The sequence below is a fragment of the Panthera leo genome, chromosome C2 (genome assembly GCF_018350215.1).
Source record: "Panthera leo isolate Ple1 chromosome C2, P.leo_Ple1_pat1.1, whole genome shotgun sequence".
In the NCBI taxonomy this organism is placed as follows: Eukaryota; Metazoa; Chordata; class Mammalia; order Carnivora; family Felidae; genus Panthera; species Panthera leo.
In genome coordinates, this window is record NC_056687.1 from 101,094,283 (window position 1) to 101,111,774 (window position 17,492).

Sequence of the window (17,492 nt, forward strand, 5' to 3'; positions counted from 1 at the left end):
ATTGTGCAAACTCCGAATAATTTGACTAGAAGACTGGATTTTCTTCTGTAGACAAAGAAAGTGTACTGAATATGTTTAAATTTCAGTTAAAATTGCTGTGGGAAAGGGGTGCCTGGGTGGTTCAGTAGGTTAAGCGCCCAACCCCTGGTTTCAACTCAAGTCATGATCTCACAGTTCATGGGTTCAAGCCCCACATTGGGCTCATGCTTGGGATTCTATTTTTCTCTCTGCCCTTCCCCCACTCGTGTGTGTGTGTGTGTGTGTGTGTGTGTGTGTGTGTGTGTGTGCATGTCTCTCAAAATACTTAAATACAGACTTTAAAAGATTGCTTTGGGAAGATTAATTTGTCAGCAATATGTAGGATGGTTCTTGAGAATACCTACATAAAAACTTAAATCTACTTAAAACCTGTGTAGACATGACTCATTAGCTCCTTTCAAATCATTATTAGTTTACCATGATTATTATATCATTAACAATTTGAGGGTGGGATGTGTGTGGAGGGGGGAAGGAGGGCTGGAAGTGCTAAAAGTGGAATCTGGAGTGGTTTTTTTGGTTAAAGAACTTGAAAGACTTAGGCCCAGTGATTTTTATCATGTTTTCTCCCACTCAAAATCAGCACATCACCATTATTCTTAGAGTTCTACTCTTTTCCCAGAGAAAACACCCTAATCACTTCAAGAAAAAACATCATGATAGATGGAATCATGATTGTCCATGGTACTAGTCAAGGATATGACAGCTATTCTTTCAAGAGATTCATGGTTTGATTTATTTATTTATTTTTAATGTTTATTTATTCTTGAGACAGAGACAGAGCATGAACAGGGGAGGGTCAGAGAAACAGGGAGACACAGAATCTGAAACAGGCTCCAGGCTCTGAGCTGTCAGCACAGAGCCCAACGCGGGGCTCGAATCCACGAACTGTGAGATCATGACCTGAGCCGAAGTCGGACGCTTAACCGACTGAGCCAACCAGGCGCCCCAAAGAGATTCATGGTTTTAGTTAGATACGCAATGAGTGAAGAATATTTGTGGCTGTTGCTAGAGTTCAAAGAAGGAAGGAAGGAAGGAAGGAAGGAAGGAAGGAAGGAAGGAAGGAAGGAAGGAAGGAGAGGAAGAAAGAAAGAAAGAAAGAAAGAAAGAAAGAAAGAAAGAAAGAAAAGAAAAGAAAAGAAAAGTTACCTGCTATTACTCTCCAGCTTGCTCACTCTCAGCTTATCTCCTCTTCCTCAAGGACCTTAGCACTCACCGTTCCCTCTGCATTGAATGCTTTTCTCCCAGGCGGCACTTTTTCACTTTATTAGAGAGGATAACCAAGAATCTGTCATTCCCTATTGCTTGGTATTATTTTTTTATTTATCTATGGACTGTCTTCCCTACAAATACCTAAACATTAGATGACATATATACCGGGGTTACTATGTGCCAGACATTGTTCTAAGCATTTTATTTAGAGTAAGTAACTCATTGAACTATATAAAAGATATATAATTATTCCCATATTACCAATGAGGTAACTAAACTACAAGGAGACTACATAACTTGCTGAAAGCTACACAGTTAAAATTATAAAGGAGTTGGTATTTCAACCCACATAAGTGGTTCCAAAATTTATGTTCTCAACTACCACACTTTGCCATCTTATGTAAGTGCTATGAATGAAAGAATTTAATCTATTTTATTCACTACTAAACTCCCCCTAATGAGAACAGTCACTGACACATAAGTTACAGTTATTTTCAGAATGTGTGCATGAATGAGAAAGTTAGTATTACACTAGGAAAAATGTGTGAGATCTCTTGTATAGAAAACTTGTGATAGATTGGGATATCAAAAATGAATGCATAAAAACCAAGGCTAAGACACCAATCTATTCACAAGGGACAAAGGGCCTCCCTAATTTCACTGTTAAAAGAAAACAGAAGTTGATAACAGAATCTTCAATACATAAGTCTGTATTTATGATTTCTTCTATATACATATTTTATGAGTTCAACTTTTGTGTATAGTTAAATTTTCAGTATTTTTTATTTTTTTTTAATTTCAGAAATAAACATTCAGCCCTAAAAAAATCAATCTGATATTTTAAGGAGAGGTATGTGGGCAAGGACAAACCCAAAATATTTAAGGTCATATTTACCCTGCTCATAAGATACATTTTATTTATATAGTTTACAAAATATTATGTTTCTGATCAATCTGAGACCTCTTTGACTATAGGTAGATATTGCATTTTTTAGTTTATAGTAGAAAACAATTTTGCACCCCAAAACACTCCACGTCTTTTACTTTCAAGTGAAATTACATTAAAATTTATCATATATATGATATTAATATATATGATATGTATATCCCACGTGACATTACTTTTTGCCTTACAAGATTCACATTTGGGGAAAATAACCAAAGAAAACAGAGGTACCAAATACACTTTTTTTTTTTTTTTTGAGAGAGAGAGAGAGAGAGATAGAGAGAGAGAGAGAGAACCGGTGCACGAGCTGGGAAGGGGAAGAGAGAGAGGGAGACAGAGGATCCGAAGTGGGCTGTGTGTGGATAGCAGGGAGTCCGAACAGGGCCTCAAACTCACGAACTGGGAGACCATGATTTGCCTAAAGTCAGACAACTACCCTGCTGAGCCATCCAGACCCCCCACATTAAATATTTTTTGTTAAACATCATGAGAGTCTGTAGCTAAGAAAATGATATTTTTAAGGGATAGATGTCACATAGGAGTCAATTTACTGAGTCTTATTTCAACTAATTAGATTACTCTTAACTAGGACCTACTGAGCCCATTGAGAATGGAAATTTATGTTTATATACCGAGTTTGTGTCCTTAAACCTGGAACTTTTATCTAAAGCTGAAAGTTACCAATCTTTTTGCAACAAAGATTTAAGGCATTAAATAACTATAGAATATAGAATCTATAGAATCTATAGAATATATGGTTACATTTTTTTTTTTTGATTAACAAAAAACTTTCAGATAACTGCACAATTATCAGGTACTTCCTTCACAAGGGAATGGTTCCTGCAGGAAGCTCTTTTCTATAATAGACTTTCTGAGAACTTTAGGTTTTGAAATATAGAGGGAACCTTAAAGATAAGGCTTCACTTTTTCATATATAGAGGAAATTTTACTGTTTAGGTACTAGGTTTAAGAGGAAAGCATATTATTTAGGGATCCTGGTGATAGAAACATATGAGTGGAGTCACCAAGATCAATATAAGTAGTAAGTGAAATAATGCCATAAAAACTAAGGTAGAGAAACTATTTCTAAAAAGATATTATCAGCTACAGAGCTAACGTATTAAAGTTGTGTGACTACAGCTGGCTGGCATTTGGGAATTGGGTGAAGATAGTAAACTATAGTTAGAAGAGGCACTTTGTTTTAAGAATAACATTTTCCAAACTGCATATTTTAATATATGTCTCCTCTTCTTCCTTACAGGGAACAAAAGCTCTTTGAAAATTCAGACTGCATACCATGCTCACAGTGAAATATCTAATTTAGAACAAAGGATATGTTTTAAACAAAAATACACTTCTTTTTTGAGCTGTTCTTGCTAAACGGGATGTCCCTACCATTAAAAACAATAGCAATTCTGATTACTATGTATATGTGCAAGTAAGGTTTAAGAATATACTGAAATAATTCAGTAAAGATTTTGGTGTCTTTCATTTTCTTTGTCTCAGCAATAACTTAAAATTTATGATAGGAAAAAATGTAATATCAAAAATTGACGGAAGGGTTAGGAGACAAAGGTTCTTAAGTTCTTTCCCTGACTCTAAACTAATTTACCATTTGATTTCCTGCTAAGAACTTTGCATTTTGGGACCAAAGGGCTTTTCATCTTCTAAATGGGTATACATTAAAAGAAAAACAGGGGCGCCTAGGTGGCTCAGTCGGTTGAGCGTCCGACTTTGGCTCAGGTCACGATCTCGCGGTCCATGAGTTTGAGCCCTGCGTCGGGCTCTGGGCTGATGGCTCAGAGCCTGAATCCTGCTTCCGATTCTGTGTCTCCCTCTCTCTGCCTCTCCCCCGTTCATGCTCTGTCTCTCTCTGTCTCAAAAATAAATAAAATCTCTCTGTTAAAAAAAAAAAGAAAAACAAAAACAACAACAAAATATTTCAAGGGGCTGTTGTAGAAATTAAACTATTAAAAGTTAAAGTGGTTAAAAGTGTTTACTCTTATTTTATTGCATATTTTTACATATTTCCAAGCATTCCTTGTAATTTATCTGCATCTTTTGAAATAACATCTCTGAAATATCTTTCCCTATTAGTCCATTTGTTACTTTTATCACACCTTTGGCAATTCTGTTCCCCAATAATTCTCTGGGTGAACACATTTCCCTATTTCAGTTAGTTTTCTACTTTACAAATTAAAAGAATGAATAAATCATATCGAGCCTTTGCTTAAGATGTGCCCATGATTCCTTCTTCCACAAAATGAACTGTGAATAACTCATTACAACAATCAATTCATTCTGTATATGATTCCAGCTTCTCCTTTAGTCAGTACATTTCATTTTTATTGATGTCAGGATGCACAAAGAAACTAGCAGCAAGGACACTCACACTGGGGTAAGCAAGGGAGCTGCTGACCTACAAAGGGGCTCTAACAGATGTAATCTTGAGGTTTCATTAATACCTAATGGTGACAACATCTCAGTGTGCTTGAAACACAAAGAGATTGTTGTTCTCAGTTTTTAATTTTGATGGGGGGGTGGGAAGGAGGGGAGGGGAGGTGATGGGTACTGAGGAGGGCACCTGTTGGGATGAGCACTGGGTGTTGTATGGAAACCAATTTGACAATAAATTTCATATCAAAAAAATAAAGAATTCTGAGATAAAAAAAAAAAAAAAGAAACACAAAGAGAACCTCCTCCCTCTCATGATAATCCAATGGGATAATCTCTCAACCCCATGAGATCTGTAATTTCCAACTCAGTTCTTTCATCCAAGCTATGTTCTCTACAAGAAATGCCCTTTGAATTATCCCAGTATCAAGAAAGAGAAAGGAAGATGAGAAGTTGTTTCCCCATAAGTCATTTGCAAAGCCTCCCATTTAGAATTAATTTCCTATTTGTAATTCCTTACCACTTTGTTTTAAGAAAGTTACTACTGTCTTACATTCTGACTATCCAGTGTTTATTATGTTTGTCTTTCATCTCATATTAAGAGAAATCTAAAGCAGGGCCCATGTTTTATTCATCCTTTGATCTTATATAATACCTGAAATTGTGTCACTTTATGACATAAACAATATACATTTTGTTCAATTATTTGGAAGGCAGAGTAAACAAACTTCTACACAGAATTGCTATGTAGAAGTCTTAGACCAAAATAAGTTTTATACCTATGTAGGAAATTTTACTTTCTGACTTTGCTCTTGTAGTATTATTTATTTTCCATTCATTTTAGGAGTCTCACAATAATCTTTGTATTTTTTATTAATTTTTACTGGAAGCTAGAGAGAATTATTGATTTATACATTTAAGTCATTTTCAGCTTATAAGCTTTTTTCCATTAAATTTTGCTACATATACTCTGAACTTGTTGAATATTAATTATTCATATATTTCTTGTGTCTAGAACCCATATCCTTCAGGCCCAAATCTTCCAATGTCAACGTCATTGCTTATCACAGTTTATGGCACATGGTGAGTGCTCAAACAGTAGAAAAAATGAATGAATTGTATACAATTAAGACATTTTGAAATTTTTAAAGAAAGGGAACAGATTAAAGGAGAGAAAAGTTATTCCTAAAAATATTTATGATGGTGCCATTGATTCAGTTTTCTCAGAAAAAGGCAGGAAACATTAATTTTAAATGATTCACCTTTCAAATTATTTAAAACAATAAAATATGTATATTTCTAAAATACCCAACATTATTCAAGCAAAAACACTCAATGTTTCTAAAATTGCTCAATCTATGTTACCACAAGTTGGCATAATCATTTATTGGAAAGTAGAACAATTTATGGCTCTTAGTACCGTTAAGAAGTTTCACTAATAGGGGACTCATTCCAATATAAATTATTAAGGTATTTATCACTCTTACCATCTATCAGCTATTGTAGCAGCTAACTTGAAATGAATTGACTTTTCTCTACTTTGTTACTAGAAGCCAGAAAAGTATCGCATCGTAAATATCACCGTTATTAAAACCCCCACTGGCAGTATCAGCAGGGAGAGCCTGAAGAGGCCAGAGGACTCGAAAATGACTCACTCCAAGAGAAACTGCTCCTATTTAGGCATGTAGACAAATACGAAGTCAGGATACTGCTACGGGCCACTGCAAATCCGAAGTACTTACGGTTATTTGGCAGTGTGACATGGTACACCGATAATGCATTCTGAAAGATCATTGAAAACATAGGGTATTATCAGTTACCTATTGCTGCATAACAAACCACCCCAAACCTTACTGACTTAAAATAAGAGCGCTTAAGCTGCCGTGATTTTGTGGATTGGAAATTTGAATTGGACTCAGCCGAGGAGTTTTTTTTTTTTTTTTTCTTTTTTTTTTTTTTGCTGATAACATCTGGCTGGAGATCCTGTCCGTCTATTGTTCGGTGGATCCTTGGTGTCAGGGACCCCAGCTGCAACTGCTTCTCTGTGACTTATGCACCCTGAATCTCATCTTCCACTAGGTCTGAGGCTCCCTCAAAGGGAGCTTAAAGAGCAACATAGGATTAATCCCAATGCACAAAGGATACTGTTTCATTGACTAAAGTAAGTCTCATATCTAGGCCAGAGTCAATGTTGGAAGGGGCTATATTATTCCATGTACACAGGAAGATGTGATACATTGGTCAGTACCGTAACAATCTACCACTTATGGTACGTCACAAGTGAACTCTGGGCATAGCCTAGAAAATAATTCTAATTATTTTATATCATATCTTTTGAAAAACAAATTTACACTGACATCATTGCAGAAGATTTGCCAGAAAGGCGAACTTTTTTTAAAAAGGATAGTTTATATTTATATTTGAAATTATATTCTGCAGATTTCTTTAGCAAAACAGTCTTTAAATAGACTGGACAGAGTCTTTGAATCACATATCAGAATTTAATCACAATCTATTGACATTTATTTCAGAAGACAGTAATGATCAGATACAAACATTTACAAGTAAATGCCTCAAAAATAAATGGTTCAATTTTGGTTAATTTTTGCCAAACTTAATAAAAAAGGTTATTTATTTAAGACAAATAATCTCAGCAATAAGTTTAGGATTAATTTTTCCATGGGGCTAAAGCAAAATATCAAAATGTTAGATAAATACCACTAAATACCTGAAATCTGACTAAAAGCTTGTTTTCTGTAGTTTCAAAGAAGTACTGTATACCTCAGGTAAGCTTTCCAGATAAAATACAGGATGTACATTTAAACTTGAATATAAGATAAATAATATTTTTTTTACTATTAGATTCTCCCCAACATTACCATATTAACTGGGCATCCTGTATTTTTATTTGTTAAATCTGACCACCCTTACAGCAAAATGTTAGTTTTAAAAGGTTTCATCCATCATTTTGTAAAGAGATGATGTAATGAAAAGTCATTAGTCAAGATACTTAATTAAGGGGTACTCGCAATGAGAAAATCAGACATCTTTATGTTTCAGAACTCCATTAATTGTGTTTTGATGGACATGAGACCACAGAGACTGACATGTATGTAAATAAGATTCCTGTTGGATAACATGTCTTCTAGGCAGGGCTGATCTGTTCATACCACAAATGATTTTTTTGATAACTGCAGGTAAATCTTCTAAATGCCTTGTATCTACTGATATTTTACATATTTATGGTTATGAAAACCATCTAGAAATTTTATAATATTATCTCATTTTAAAATGCAAATTTACTTGAGATGTTAAAGTCCTTAATAATCAACTCACATATCTGTCTAAGAAATAGAGTGTTTGAAGTTAAAATGGTATCATAAAATATGATTTTTTTAGGAATATGTAATCTTCCTCTAGTAGATAAATGATCACAGGAGACAGGAAAGGAAATGAAGGATTAGATCTGTCTCATCAATCATATTATAACTAGAAAGTGCTAAGTGTTTAAATCCCAAAATATCTTTCCCTCTTTCTCTCTCTCTCCACCCCATATGTACATATACTAGAATACATATTAAACATACATCACCTGTATATTATTAAAATAGCAGCAATGCAGAGTAATTAATCCTTTGTAAGATGAATAGCAAGAAGGAAATTTTTACGTGACCATATTGGTGATTATTTTTTATAATACAGGAAGGAGTTGCATTTAGATAATAAGCTTACATTGCATTGTATATTTGACCTGAATTCCCTCAGACAAAAACAAAAACAAAAAACAAAATCCACAAAGAAAAACCATAATAACTTGCAGTGCATTCTTCCTCAGGCCTATCTCAGAGATTCAAAAAAGTACTCCTTAATAAACTTGAAATATATCATAGACTTCTTTACTAAAATATAAACCTTTTGAAATGTCTTAGCTCAAGCCACCTTGACAAAATACCATAGTCTGGGTGGCTTAAACAACAGAACATATTTTCTCACAGTTCTATGGTTATAAGTCTAAGATCAGAGTGCCAGCATGGTCACCTTTTGATATCAACTCTTTTGGGCTTGGAGATGGCCAACTTCTTGTTGTGTCCTCACATGGCAGAGAAAGAGCAAGCTCTCAACTACCTGTACTTTAGTGTCTTTACTTTTTTACGGACACTGATGCCACAAGAGCAGGGACCACTCTCATGGTCTCATCTAACTCTAATTATCTCTCAAAAGCCCATCTCCAAATATCATCACATTGGAGAACAGGGTTTCAGCTTATGAATTTTGTAAAGACATAAACATTAAATCCATAACAAAATGTTGCTCCTTCTAGAATCCTATTTTACAAAAAAGCATATATCTTCACTTATTCATTCATATTCTTATAAGCATTCCATGTACATAATACACTGCATGATTAATACTAGATTTACTGTTAAATTAGGTTTTTGCTTTTGAATTTTACTTGCAAGGGAGAAAAAAATTAAATTGTGGTAAAATTTATGATGGTAGAATTTATGATGTAGGCTTATCCCTACAGTGAACAACCTCAATAGAGAGAAAGTAATTATTTCCATATAACCTCAAGAAAAACAGTTGAGATGTATTGGCGTGATTTAGGTTGGAATTTGAACTAATCTCTTTGTCTACAGGAGAACTGTGCAGTGATGGTCAAGGACTAGGTCATATATCTACTCTTGGCACAAAAGGATGAGTTATTTTCACCTAAAACAAATGGGAAACAACTATTCTATTATCAGAAGAAAGTAATAGTTTGAGTGGTTAGAACAGAGGTGTTCCATATATGGGATAATATCAGATTTTTATTTAGTCATCTTAAATTCCCCAAAACTTAGTAAATAAGCTTAATTCTTTACTGATTTCTCTTTTTCTCTGAATATATTATATAATATTTAATATTATTGACTTTTTGGACTTATATGTGTACTAATTCCTTCCTTTAAAATATATTTACTATGACAAATGGGAAACTCCGTGGAAAAAATAAAAGTGAAATGTTTAAAATTATCAGAAAACAGGAGAAAAAAAGAATCCTTTATATGCCATTTGATTGATGGAATCACAGCAACATGTCAGAAAGCAAAATAAAACCACCATAAAGGTACTCTTAGTCAAGAATATAGAAAGAGGGCACTTATTTATCTGGATGCTTTGAAGACTCAAGCAGAAAATGTTTAGTATCCTATGAGTTCCATGCTATGATTATTTCTAGCATTTGGGACTGAAAAATGTAAGTTTCCAACTCTCGTTTTTACCACTAGAAAATGCTTTCAAGTTAGTAAGGATACACATCACTTTATACATCAAATCTCTACCTGGAAATGGAAGATTTTTAATTTAGGAATCTGAGATTTTCTTTCCAGGGCTAACATTATGCAGTTTTACTTCTGGTGCTATCCAGATATGGTAGGATTAAAAATTCTTTATAAACCTGACACTAGCAAAAACTGAGAAAGTAAAGAATTGAGGAACTGTTGTTGGATATACATACTGTGCCAAGAACTTTCAGATGCAATTGTTACTGTAGGGGTGACAGTTATAAAGTTGTTCTTGTTTCTTCCTATCCTTATGCTCTATGAAATGAATTCAAGTCATGGTTTTCAGAGCTAAAATAATTTTAATTAGAAACTCACCACACCATAGTAAATAGTAGACTAAAATCCTTCTGTTCTCTTTATTTTGATATTTTAAAAGGAACCAAAAATAATGAGACCTATTTTCATAATTGAATTACCACATTGGATAATTGGACATCTGTCAAATTAATTTCAAAAATAAATTTGGATGTGAGGAAGAAAGAGGATGGCCAAATCCTTTGAAAATCTACACAGAGACTCAGAATTACAGGCTATGCTTCACTTGCTAATCTGTTGATACAGATATCTACATAAAGATGATAATTATCTACTCCATTTATCCATGGTCACTATATGACTATAAGACTGCAGACAGCAATCAAAATCAAGATAACACAAATCAAATTGCTTTCCCGTTAGGTTGAATAATAAGGATACATAAAAGAATATATTTTTGTGGTTTTTGATTTTTTAATTTTATATATAGAGAGAGCATGAGGGGGATGAGAGGGGCAGAAGGAGAGAGAGAAAATCCTAAGCAGGCTCCACGCTTAGCACAGACCATGACACAGGATTCCATCCCCAACCCTGTGATCATGACCTGAACCCAAATCAAGTGTTGGACGCTCAACCAACTGAGCCACACAGGTACCACTAAAATATATTTTTATTTATAATGTGTGAGCCATATAGGATACAGACAGAAATTCTTATTTGTTAGTCTATGCATGTATTCTGTCACTTAAATGATTTAGAATATACTTTAGATGCTGACTATACATATTCAAATTTTGACTCTTCTGCTTGCTAATTATAAAGTGGGCAATTTATTTAACTTCTTGCTTCAGTTTTCTCATCTATGAAAATAGAGATGATAATAATAGCACCTCCCCTAGTATAGCTGACATGAGAATTAAATGAAATAACATAAGTAATGCTGTCAGGTCAATGGCTCAAACATAGTAAATATTGTATATATCACCATTATCGTTATTTTTATCAGTGATAGTGATAGCATCATCATCAACAACATCATCATCATCATCATCATCATCATCATCATCACCATCATCCTCCAGTTTAACCATGAGGGATTAAATATGGTACAGTGTTTGAGAGCATATGCTTTTGAATCAGACTACCTTGTTTTCTGATACCTCTATGTAACATATGTGATCTTGATAAAATTACTGAATCTCTCTAAGCCTCAGCTTCTTCCTGAAGTAAATACTTTTAATCATTACTGAGAACTGCTATTACAAGTACAAAAAAAATTTCCTTTCTTTTTCAGTCTTTCTCAACTTTGCCATGGTGTATTTTGATTGGTTTTTAATATTTTTCAAAGTAAAGAGAAATTAAAAACTTAGGCTATTCGCATGAGCATAAATCTATTTATATTATATAACATATAAGTTATACATAATTATATAAATATATAATTATAAAAATATATAAATTATGTAAAATATATACCTTTATATTGTACCATGTCAGTTTCAAATGAAAGTATCAGAGCATTGTACACATATATGGAATCATCAAAATTACGCAATCCATATTTCATCATTCATCTCCACAGGGTGCCTTGAGTTGACTAGAATGAACAAACACAAGCTAGATTCAGGAAGTTGGAAAGGAGGAATAGTGGTCCCTCTAGGCAGTGAGGCGGCCTGATGAAGAGTGTTTTTATGCACAAGATATTCGTGGGAAAGTCTAGACCCATGGGAATAGGCATGGGGAGACCAGAGGCACACACACATGCTTTGTGTGAAGGTTGCCAAGTTCATCTCCTGCCAATCACTGCTGACTAATAAAGCCTTTTCCCTGCCAAGGTGGGGAAGTGAGTCAGTCATCTCTCCTTCCTACAGGCCCCATGCAAGAACACACAATAGATGAGTGACCCCCAAGAATATTGCAACCTCTGTGTTGGAACACAATAGGTGCCTAGGTATTTGGGTGAAGGATGGCTGGCTGAGATAGAACCACTGCCACTATGCATCCTCTCCAGCCTCTGGGGAATGTGTGAACCCAACCCTGGCCCTCCCAGAGCTAGAGCCCAGGCTGAAGACCAAAAGTGTCAGTGTTTAGGTGGGACTTTGGAACTGGGAAGCTGGGTGGTCCTGTGACACTAGGGAGTGAAGGAATAGGCAGTTAAGAATCCTTCACAGGGAGACAAAGGATATGGAAAGGGTCCACACATTAGCCTAAGTTCCAAGACCCCATCCCATGCTCCAGGGTTTTATCATATCTTATTACAATATACAAACTCTAAAATAAAATTAACATATACAAATCAATTTATGTTACACACTAATTAACAAAGGCAAGGATAATAACAGGATCATGTAATAGAGGCAGAAAAAGCATTTTACAAAGTTCAATATACTTTTATGATTAAAACAAAAACCTATCAACAAATGAGGTATAGAAGGAATTTGTCTCAATATAATAAAGTCCATGTAAGAAAAGTCCACAGTTCACATCATATTCAATGGTAGGATACTAAAAGCTTTTCCTCTAAGATCAAAACAAGGCAAGAATGCCCATTCTCACCACTTCTATTCAACAGAATACTAGTCAGACCAGTAATACTGGTCAGACATAGTCAGACCAGTAACGCGCAATCTCACACACACACACACACACACACACACACACACAAAAGAAAGAAATAAAAGGCATGTAAAGGAAAAAGTAAAGTTATCTCTGCTTGCATACAGTATGATTTTATGTGTAGGAAACCCTAAAAATTCCATAAAAAAGTTGTTGGGGCTAATAAGTTCAGTGTAGTGACAGGATATAATTTTAAAAGTCAGTTGCATTTCTATATACTAACAATGAGGTATCTGAAAGAATAATTATTATTTAGTTAAAAAAAAAAATTCCAGGGGTGCCTGGGTGGATCAGTTGATTAAACATCTGACTCTTGATTTTGGCTCAGGTCATGATCTCATGGTTTCTACAATTGAGCCCCATGCTGGGCTCTGCATTGGCAGTGTGGTTCTCTCTCTCCCTCTCTCTCTACCCTTCCCCTGTTCTCTCTCTGTCTTTCTCTCTCTCTCAAAATAAACATAAAAAAAATTCCATTTACAGTAGCATCAAAAAGAATAAAATGCTTAAAAATAAATAAATAAATAATGAATTAAAAGACTTGAGCACTGAAAACTACACAACAGTGATAAAAAAAATTAAAAATGGGAAAAACATCCCATGTTCATGGATTGGAAGATTTAATAATATTAAAATATTCATGCCACTCATAACAGCTTCGGTCTGTGCCTGTGAGTTCCAGCCTGCTTGTGATGCCTACTTCCTGGTGTCCCTCTCTGTGGATTTCAGACTTGCTGATCCAGCCCCAACAATTTTGCAAACGAATTCCTTATAATAATTTTTTAGTATCTATAAAAATATCCATACTACTTAAACCAATATACAGGTACACAGAACTCCTTATCAAAATCCCAATGGCATTTTTTGGGCACCTGGGTGGCTCAGTTGGTTAAGTGTCTGACTTCAGCTCAGGTCACGATCTCGTGGTTCATGAATTCGAGTACTGCATCAGATCTTCTGTCTTCCTTTCTCTCTCTGCTTCTCTCTCTCTCTCTCTCTTTGTCTCTCTCTCTAACATAAATAAGTATTAAAAAATATTTTTAAAAGTCCCAATGGCATTTTTTATAGAAATAGAAAAAAACAATGCTAAAATTCATATGCAACCACAAGAGACTCAGAATAGCCAAAGCAATCTGAAGAAAGAAGTACAAAGGTGAAAGCATCACATTTCTTGATTTAAAAATGTATTGCAAAGATATAGTAATCAAGATAGTATGATACTAACATAGAAACAGACATAGAGACCAAAGGAACAGAATAGAAAACCCAGAAATAAATCCACACATCTAAATTCAACTGACATAAGTGTCAAAATGCACAATTAGGAAAGGAGAGTCTTTTTAATAAATGGTGTTGGGAAAACTGAATATCCACATGGGAAATAATGAAACTGGACCTTTATTTTATACCATATAAAAACAACTCAAAGTGGATTAAATATTCAAAAATATGACCCAACTGTAAAATGCCTGCAAGAAAACTTAGGGGAAAAGCTTTATAACTTTGGTTTGGGCAATGATTTCTTATATAGGATACCAAAAACACAAGTAACAAAAACACAATCAGGTAAATGGGACTGCATCAAAGTAAAAAGCTTCTGCACATAGTAGGAAACCATCAACAAAGTGCAAAGACAACATACAGAATGGGACAATATATTTGCACACCATTAATCTGGTAAGAGACTAATATTGAAAAAAATATGAAACTCCTATAATTCATTAGCAAAAGTAAAAAAAAAACAAATTACCGAATTAATTAAAAAATGAGCAAAGAAGCTGAATAGGTATCTCTCAAAAGAAAACATAAAAATGGCAAACAGGCATATGAAAAGATGTTCATCATCTCTAAACAGGGGAATGCAAATAAAACGATAATGAAATATCACCTCATATTTGTTAAGGTGGCTATCTTAAAAAAAAATTACAAGTGTCCATGAAGATGTGGAGAAATTGGAACCGCTTGTACACTGTATATGGGAATGTAAAATGATTCAGCCATTATGAAAAATGGACTGCAAGTTCCTAAAAAAATTAAAAAATAGAATTAGCATAAGATCCAGCATCCTACTTCTAAGTATATATCCAAAATAATTGATATTAATACTTTGAAAAGATATGTGTGTTCCTCTGTTAACTGCAGCATTATTCCCAAGAACGGGAGATATGGAAACAATCTAAATGTCCGTTAACAGATGAATGGATGAAAAAATATAATATTTACATACGATATTTAATAATAGTGGAATATTCACCTTAAAAAAAGAAACAAATATTATCATGTACTACAACATGTATGGGCTTTGAGGACATTATCTAAGTGAAACAGGCTAGTCACGGAAGGACAATTACTATATAATTACACCTAAAAGAATTATCTAAACTAGTCAAACTCATGGAAACAGAGTGTAGAATGGCAGTTGCTAAGAGTTGGAGAAAGGAGGAAACAGGGAGTTGATGTTCAACTTCTTGATATAATGCAAGATGAATACATTCTAGAGATCTGTTGTGAAATACTATGTACAATATAGTATACTGTGCACTTAAAAATTTAAGAGGGTAGATCTCATATTATGTGTTCTTATCACAAGTTTTTTTTAAAGGCATACCTGTGACAGATACAGTGAAGTCTGGTGGCTTCACTTGCTCCTGAATGAAATGAAGTAACAGTAAGATTTTATTCATAGGAGTAGTTTTGAATATTAGGAAATAAATAACTTGATAATAGTACTGAGAATGTGTTGGAGAATTAGAAAAGATGTAGGCATGGCTAGTAATTTAAGTAAAAGAAAATCTCAGAACTTAATTTTAAACAGTATTACAAGAAAAAAACTAAGGGAGGGAGACTTGATAGCTAATTCAGTTGTTGATATGCCTTGATGATTGATTAGAAAAGAAAGGAGGGATGATATTTTACAACAATCCTATTTGAGGAACTGTACAAAATGTTGGCACCATTTACTGCAGTAGGTAATTAAAAAAAATGTTTATGTCTGGGAGAGAGAATGATGAAACAGTTTTTGGCATGTTAATTGTGAGATGTCCATGAACACCAAATTGGAGTTGGTAAATTTTAATTGGACATTTGAATCTGGAACCCAAGTGTGAGATTTAGATAAATGGTATAGATGTGAGTGTCATCAGCATATAGGTTATAGTCAGTTATTTGACTGCATAGGATGAGCAGGGGAAAGCAACATGGCCAGATCTTGAGGAATGCCAGCATTTATGGAATGGAAATGGAAAAAAAGAGTTAAGAATACTGAGAATAAGTGTACAGAAGAAAAGGGGATTGTTTTAGAAAGACGGGAAGAAAGAGCTTCATAGTAAAGGAAATTGTGAACTATTCCTGCTACGGAGAAATTAATCAAAATGCTAAAATTATCTATTTATTTTAGTAAGAAGTTACTTTTTTACTTTTTTTTACTTGTCACTTTCCTAGAGTGGGCATTTTCAACATAGGTGGCTGTGAAAATTAGATTGTAGGGAGAGAGAGTGTAAACTACTTTCTGCAAAAGTTTGTGAGGGGTGTGAATGAGATAGGGTGATAACTGAAAGGTAATGAAGGATAGAGTAAGAATGTTTTTAAGATGAAATGAATGTATAAGGTTAGAAGAGTCGTGAAGAAGGGTAATTAATCCATTGGATTCTTTAGGGAAAAGAAAGATTATATACAAAACTTTGGAGCAAAGTCGGGAAAGTGGGTGAAAATACAGATAAACATATACACATAAGGACTGCAGACCAGAAAATTTAAGCATGATAGATTTGATATAAAAGTTGATTAAACAGTTTTTGTTAGTTGATTAAACTCTAAAGGAAACAGACACTGAAATGAATTTTTGCTTGCACACTTTGCAACAACACCTATGAGGGAGTGGGGGAAACAATTCATCTGCAATGAAGTTGCTGTAACAGGCTCCTCAGAGGATTCAAGGGCAAATCTCTGAAACTCATGTGGTCCTTCAGAGCCGGTTTGAATCAAGACAAGAAGCCTGTCCTATGGCACCAGGCATCAGACAAGGACCACCTTAGAGAGAAGGTGTGACTTTGGGTACGACAGTTCCTTTTAAGAAGGAAATCCTAGAGTGGCACTCAGCTGTAAGCCATCAGCAGACAATACTGGCAGCTGAGGGAATGTGTCTTAGTCTTGAATGTGGTTCTATGTGGTACATAACTCATGACAGAGATGTAAAATAATTCTGAAATGTCTGGGTCAAGATAACTATTGACTACCTAAATTTATTTATTTTTTCCTAAGCCTCATTAAAATGAAGAGAAAAACATGCTAAGAAGATCAGAAACCCATCTCCACTACTGTCAAGGGAGAAATAGATTATACCTGGGGACTCACACAACTATTTTAGGATCCCGGATGGCTCAAAAGGTAATGCCTGGGCCTTTAAAAACTGACTATAATCACAAAATAGAAGTCAGCTTTTAACATAATCTGGCCAGAATTTCACATTTTTTGTAGAATAGGTACAAAGTTACAATATGTCTCTAAGAACACCTCAGGGATTTTTTTTTTTTATCCTGAACAAAGAAGTAATAAATATAAAACCTGAAAATAATAAAATAAATTAGAATAAAAATGAGTTACTTATGAAATTTCCATGTGCAAAAATCTTTAACAAAAATACAGACTTCTGAGTAATGAGATTATGAAAGAAAAATGTTGAAGGAGAAGGAGAAAAAGGAAAAAAAAAG